The sequence below is a fragment of the Osmia bicornis genome, chromosome 6 (genome assembly GCF_907164935.1).
Source record: "Osmia bicornis bicornis chromosome 6, iOsmBic2.1, whole genome shotgun sequence".
Taxonomy (NCBI): domain Eukaryota; kingdom Metazoa; phylum Arthropoda; class Insecta; order Hymenoptera; family Megachilidae; genus Osmia; species Osmia bicornis.
Window position 1 is genome coordinate 4,770,479 of NC_060221.1, and position 7,915 is coordinate 4,778,393.

Below are 7,915 nucleotides of genomic sequence, written 5' to 3' on the forward strand. Positions count from 1 at the left end.
ACCGCCACGGGGACAACGTAGGAGGGACCAATGGACATGCGCGGGTGTGCCGCGACACCACGGCGACCTTCTGGCCACCTCCAGAAACAAAATGGCTACCGCGCCTCCTAACCTCACCGAGAGATGGCGATAGAACCTTCTCCCTCTCGGACACCTTCCGATCGCAACCTCCTTTCCTCCTTAATAGTCAAAAGTCCTTCCGATCCTGCCCTTTCTCACCCTATATTTTCCTTATCGATCCTGCCTCTTTTTCTTCCAGCTGGTCAAAGATTACACGGCACACAGCTATCCCAGCTACATAGGCAACTTTACACCGTCAGAGTTTGAAACGCGTTTTCAGCTGAAAATTCAATGGCACATTGATGGGTCAGAAAATTCTGACAAGAAAATGTAGAAATTGCTCTTGAATTGCGATTTAATCCTAGATGAATCGTGGTACTTTGCTGAAAACATTTTCTTGAAGATCATAAAAATGGTTGTTATACAGGTGCAAGGCTCGATAGCTTCTTGGAATCTCTTACCACGTAATAAACACGGCGTTTCCTGTTTATTTCGTTCATAATAAACTTGATTATTTGGTGTTATATCGCTATAAGTTCAACATAAACCTACCTTAGTTACGAACAGTAGAATACGCGGATTTTCAAAACCACCCGAAAGTAAAATTCACAGAGACTGGGATCCCATAAGGGTTGAAAGGAAAACTATTAGGAGAACGTTGGGCCCGGATCGGAAATCGTCTAGGACCTTATCGCGCCTCCCAATTATACCCGTTCGATCGGCAAGACGCCCCAGGACGCTATCCTGGCGCACGGTCCGTGAACACGGCAACGACAGATAGTCGTTCGATACGCGGCGTTAATTTGTCGAAAGCGTTCGCGTCAGCGCTGCAGTGAATATCATTTGAATGCATTAAGCCTGCTGCGTACACGCGTTTGCGTAATTGCGTGGACGTCGACCGGCTCGCCGACTATTTCTCGAGATCGGTTGCCTTCCTTTGCAATGTCTTATTCGAACTAGATCGTAACGATTGAACTATCATAATGATGGTGCATTAGAAGCGTTAGCGATACGTAAGTTTCTAACGGAGAAATGACAAAAGCGAGGACGCCGAAGAGGAGGTCCGGCGATACGGTTGGAGACAGTTTGGAGATCGATCGATTTATGAGGCGAGGGAGGCAGGGTATATTTCTACGAAGCGTCTGTCGGGGTTTTTTTCTCCTCGGGAGAAGACGTTGGGCAGAGGTTCGCGAATCGAGTCTGTCGGAGACATTGATTGGCGAGCGACGGGAGCCGCACGGTCGGTCGGACCATCGGTCGGTGTTCGCGTCGCTCGGATGTTTTTAGGACGGTGGATAGGAGGCAGAGCTCTCATGCATATTCAACGGCACTCTCAACTCCTCCGTCACAGGAGGGAAAGAACCACCCCCGCCTGCCCGTCGCGCCCCTTAGGCACCCCAACGAAACGCGTTCCGAGAGAAAGAGACGGCACGAAGACGGGGCGATAGCTGGTGGTGGTGGTTGTGCTCGGATAGATAGATGGGGACGCGAGGAAGAGAGAAAGCCGACAGAAAGCAAGGGAGAGACGGTTGGTGGTTGCTGAAAGAGAAAAGGAGTTCGACGGGGTGGCTGGTTCACGATTTCCTTCATATTCCGCGTCCGCTTTTGTCGACGCTCGAAGATAACCGGGAGACGACCCCCGACCATTCCAAAGGGATCGTCCTCCCTCGAATTAGCCAGACTTCCGGATACTCGTTCGACTTCGAGCAGCGTTCGAGTCTCCGACGCGAAAAATCAAAAGGTCGATTTTATACCATTTATTAATTGCAATCATTTTATTCCACTTCGCTTTACATACAGCAAGGTAAATCCTTTCACGCGTAAAGTACTTGAACGCTTTTTCCTACCTATTTACGATCTCTTTCGCCGAAGTTCGTCCTTTCGCTTTCGCGACGCGTTAAAACGCAGATACGCTCGTAAAAGAGAAACCCTTAGGGACGAGGGAAAGGGTGCGCGGGATCGTGCCGGATGATCCGGTGGTTTCTCGCTCGGTCGCGGGGATCTATCGTTTGAAAAGGAGAAAAAAAGGAAAACCGTAGAAAGATTCGACGAGCGGTGGCAAGAAGTCGTTCGGTTACGACGGCGATAAATTCGAGCGAAGGATTTCGCGGTTGAGAACTGCGAATGCGTTGGATGTTGGACGAGGGAGGCGGAGGGTAACGAGGGGCAAGAGAGACAGAAGTCCGTGGCTTTTCCGGGGATTGATATCCCTCGTCTTCCCCTTTGATATCCACCCCTCGTAGTAGTCGGAGCTTCTCTCCTCTTCGACTCGACGGCCCCCGTTCGCGAACCAAGACAGATCGAACCAGCTCTGTTTACACCGCGACGCGATGATTTGCCAAATTAATTGCTTCCTTCCGCGTTCCTCTCGCCTTCCACCCCATCCTCGCCGTCTCGTACCGCAATCCCCAACCACCGTCGCACGTCCGACGGTGCCGACGCGCAAAAAGCTCGAATAATGTTGGCCGCAGAGGCCGCGGAGAAGGCTTTCATTAACGATGCCAAAGGATAGGCCGCACGGTAATTTCTAACGAGGAGGAACCGGTAGACGCGAGAAGCGTCGCGCAAAAACCCTTCTCCGCTGTTCCCTCTCGAGGTAGGCGTGACGGCGAAACCGGGATCGTTAACGAAAAAGCAAGCCTTCCTTTTTTCTCTCTTGAAGCGTCGAAGAAAAGGATCGGGGGCGAATCGGTTCGACGATCGAAACCGGCGTCCCGTTAACCGCTACGAATCTCTACGACGCCCGCTACACGCGCACAATGCCTCATTGTACATTCAAATTCGATAATCGGTTTTCTCTCGGAATTGGTCCACGGTCGGCTAGACCGCGTCGCACGAGATCCGCTTCGAGCCCGCAACCTACGCCACTTCCCGGTTCGACCACTTTTACCCTTGCGTAACCGTCCCCCGAGGAATCGTCGCAAAACCAGCCGCGAAATCGTGTTCGTTTGGAAGAAATAAGGGGCGTACGGAGGGAAGCGACGACGACGGCAGATACAGCGTCGACAGCGAAAGTTCGATGGAGCTCGTTCCATCAGGGGTGGAAGCTCGTAAAACGCGCGGAGACCGGCTCCTTTTTCACGACGTCTCGTCGCTTCGGGCGTCGACAAATGAAATTAAACAGGTCCTTCTTCCGGACGTGGTAAAAAAGGACGCAGAGGTCCTCCGTGTAAACCTGGTAGATCAAAAGAATCGAAGTAGAATCGACATCTTCCCGTTCTTTTTCAAGGAGAACTTGTTGCTCGAAAATGGTAGATTCGCGCGTCGGTTTCGCGATTTTCAGCGTCGCGTCGTCGATACTTTGCCAGGAAGGGAAAAAAGCTGGAAGAGTGTAAACGAGCGGTTGAGTAGGCGCAGCGGGGGTAGGAAGGGAGTAAAAGAGGAGGAGGAGGTGGTGGGAGGTTTGGAGGCGAACGAAACGGAGGACAAGATGATGGATGGTACCTCTCCTCCACCCTTGGCCGGGCTACGGGAACCGAGGGCGTCCCGACGCTGACGACGATGCTGACGCTAATGAGCAAAATATGAGGCGCCACCCCCTCCCTCTTTCGTTCCCTGGTTACCAGAGCCCGCTCTGCCGCCCGACACCCTCCTCGATTCCTTCCATCTCTGTTCTCCTCTCCTCTCCTCTAACCCTCGACCCCAGGTATCGATTGTCGTTGCGCGTTCTCCAAAAGAATAAGAAGACGCCGAACGTCGTCGACGGAGGGAAACCCGGAACGAAAACAAGACGATCTATCCGGCTGATTACTTTCACCCAACCCCCTTTGCTCGCGATTCCCGTCTTTCCAAGGACTCGATTCTGCTTCCTGCCGAACAGAAACCTACCTCCGCCGATGCTTCCACGTAGTTTGCGAAAGTTTGCCTAGCCGGTAACCGGAAACCGCTCCCGGCTTCCTTATCGCTTTTCCACGCAAAGCCGAAAGTTTCCCGCGCACAGATCGAAAGCTTATCCACGATAGCTCTGCCGAAATTACACCGATCGAGTTCGATGTTGGTGTTCCAGATTGACGTTCGATCGAATCAAATTAGGTTGCTCCATCGTGGGAATATTTAGAAAGATTAACGATTCCTCTTACATTTGAAATATGTAACCTTTTCGACGATTGTCACGTCGAAGGTACAGTTTCAAGTTCGAACGGTGATGGAGGGTGGGGAAAGCGCGATTGGTTGCGGTCGCCATCAGCCACCTACTTTCGCATGAAATCCGTTTTTAGCGACAGATCGTAAAGCGATTTATGTGTACGAGCGGCTGTAACCGGCGATAGTAAACGGTAAACGCAGCCGGCGTTCGGCTGGAACCCTCGAACTGAGCCGAACGCGCGGTTAGTTGCCGCGTAAAGGACTTTATTACCGCTACCAGCTCGCGTGCCACCTAGTTACGCTTCAATAGAAAAATCATAAAGAGCCATTTTTATTCGAACGAGCAAACCCTTTGCCACGTTTCACCAACGGGGAAGCAAAACTCCTTGTCCTTCGCCTCTGCACCTTCCCGCGCAATTCGCTCGCATTTAATTACCAGCGTATTCGAGATCCTCGTAAAGCTCGACGAGCGTGTAACGCGTTTATGCGATAATGAGGTTTCTTTCCGAGATTATAATATTGGCGGACCGTTTATTATTATCGACAAATTATCGGTAATTTATGGCTAATCGATAGTAGCATCTTCAGCTGGGGATCCGTTTTATTATCACACGGCCGCTCGGTAAGTTGGTCATAAATGCAGCGGCCAGTCAATGCCGTAACCCACGCGCGACACGAATCGCGTGGGATAATGCGGCTCGTAAAACAGGTTGTTGCGTAAGAGAAATTCTGAGCGTTTGCGGTGGCCGCGACGCTCGGTCAAGCAAACGATCGGTACCCTCGTCCTTTCCTTTCGTTCAGGATCGGTAAATCATCCCTTAATTTCCATCGAATTCGCGTTCGATTAAAAGTTCCTCGGCATTGTTCTTCTGCCGATTTTCCAAATTACCATTTTTACCAAAGTTTCCCAGGTAGGAAAAAGTAGCCGACGCGGCGGTCCGCTCGCTGATATATTTAAAGGCACTGGTGCTGCGCATGCAGTAGGGCGCATAGGTGAACAGCTTTCCGTCCTTCGTGTGGGTGCGTTTCCGTGCGTGTTTGTACGTGGGTACGGGAATGCGTGCGTAACGGAGCGTGTATCGCGGTCGAAGTAGGCGGTCGCGTCGTTCCATCCGGTGTGTTCTCGACTTTCGGTGCAAGCAACGCTTTTTCTACCTGTCTCCGTCTCACGTCTGTCCGTCCGTCCGTTCGTCGAGTCGCCGAACAAAACATGGACCTGAATGTAAAGTCGAAAAAACCGTGGCGGACAAGGTGGTTTTGTTTGAACAGAAACGGGCCCCGGGTAGCCGGGGACGTTTTTACGAGGACGAAATCGGCCCGAAAAAACGCCGGCGACGCGCATCTTTACTCCCGCTACACGAATATTATTCAAATGAATCCGCGGCCTTCCATGCGATCCTCTCGCGAGTTTAATCGAGTCGCCGACGCGACGATAGATCGAAACTGTTCGCTGTCCAACGTTTTCGAGTCTGGCAAAATTGGACTGGGAAGAAGGAGAGGAAGAAGAAGAGGAATAGGTGGAGACACGGTCATCTGGTATCTCGATCGCGGCATCGTCGTCGACGGGCACGTACGAGATTCCGCGTAGACGTAGCGAGCGGCGAGGGTTAGAAAGAGAAGAAGGGTTAGGGAAGCGGAGAGGATTGCGAGCAGAGGAACTGAAAGCGGGCAACAGGGCGCGGAGAACGAACGATTCGGTGACGGAACGAGATGGAGTGACTAAAGGGGGGACGAGTGCTTTGGAATGGGACACATACCCCCCTTTTCGCGGAAGAGGGGGCGTATAGACACGGTGCCCATGGAAACGCGCAGGCGCCTTTCGGCAAAGACCCTCCGGCCCTTCGACGCGCTCTCTCCCTCTCTGTCCGCGCTCCTTCCTCTCCCTCGCACCCTCGCTCCCTTCGACCCTGCCGCCAACCCCCATGGCCGCCTTTTCTCGCTAATACGCACTAAACACCCCATAGGTCGTGTTCGCTCTTCACTGGTACACACGCGCCTTTGCTCTTCTTCTTCTTCTTCTTCCTTCACCGCTCTCCAACCTGCGCTTTCCCGACCTTGAACATCCATCCGACCCTTGAGGCAACTCGAGGCGAATTTCGTAGTCCGGAAACGAGCTCGAATCGAACGAACGAAACCGTCGCGACGCGACTGGTTCCTGAACCGCCGCTTCTTTCGAGCTGCCTTTCGATCGAAATTCCCCGACGCCGCGACTCGAATGTTTTTCAGCCCGGTGCAGAAAGGTCAGTCATACGGCACGATCGCCAATTAGTCGACGATCGGCCGATTTGCCATACGAGTCGAACGCATACGCGCTCTGCAAGTTTTTTCAATCGCGACTTCGGCGGACAGAGCGAGAGAGAGAAGCGGTAGCTGGTAGCGGCGATCGATTTATTATCGAACGTTTTTCCGAACGCGACCGTCGAGGCGACTTTCGAGTAACCTCGCCGAAAGAAGGAAACAAAGTACGTAGCTAGCTAGAGAAAAGGTGATCGAGTCGCGAGGAAAGTTTGCTGGCGTGCGCGAACAATGCCGAAGAATCTAGGTGCCACGGGGCACCGTAGCGCGTAAGCGGGATAGACCCATAAAAATGCTAATTCCTATCGACCGGCCGCGACGGGACGGTAGTCTGCCGCCATCGCCACCGCTCGCTTGCATGCCATTAGCCCAGAGACCTCGCAAACGCGCCTCCACCTTGCTCCACTCAGCTCTGTCTTTTCTTCGCGTACGTTTCCTCATCTTATAGTTTCTCCTCCCTCTTCGGCTAGGAAAACAACTAGTTTTCGGGGTTGCCGTTCTCTCTAACCCAGTCCGCGACAGAAGCGAGACTAATCTCCGATACGAACGTGGATCGGATCCATCAATCTAGATTATAATTAATTGATAGCCGGAGCCACCCTGTCCTTCGGTGGGATGGTGGGTGGCTGCCGCATCCCGGTATTCCTTTACGCTGGCAGGGGGTGCTAGTGTATTGCATCGGGGTATTAAGGGGGTGCACAGGGGTGACTGTCGGTCTGTCTGTTGTCGACTCTTTATCGCGCCCCCGGTGAGTCGTCTTATGCATCTTTCATGAGGCAACCATCCAAGGGGTCCACGCCGTTCGCTCCGTACTTCGTGCTACTCCGCAACCCGTACTTTCCCTTTATCTTTCCCCTTTTTCTCTACCCTCCGTATCTTTCTCTTTCCCTTTCACGCTACTCTGACTTTTTCTTCTCCCCCATGCTCGCCTCCTCTTTTGCTCCGTCTTCGCGACCGCTGTACGAACGAACGCGATACGGAAAACGCGGGCGAATCTCAGAGAATCCCAGCTTCCGTTTATTTACTCGTCCAGACACGAACATCCTTTCGTTGGATAGGTCGTTTCCGTCCTTTCTTTCTTTCTTTGCTCGCTTTTACGGACCGTCCGGCAAAAATTCGAACGGGAGTTTTCGTTTTTCCACGGGTGCCGCGCGCGGAGGAATTGCTCGAACACTGAGGGATATCGTGCGATCGCAGACACGCCGGCTGGCCAAGACGCAACGCGAGAAGCCGGAAGCGAGCACTTTGCTAGGCGTGCTAATGCAGGCAAATTGCTGTCATCGGACGGCATCGCCTGCCAACTTTATCCATTCGCCGTCGAACGAAACGGTCAATTATCTTATTAAACTCGCACGGCCTACCGCGTGCCACTTGGAATCATTTAACAGCTGCGATTCGAGAACCGCCTTCTCTTTGCCGAGTCGAAATTTTAATTCTAGTTTTCATCTGTCAACCGTGGACGAGGCTTGGGTGGTCA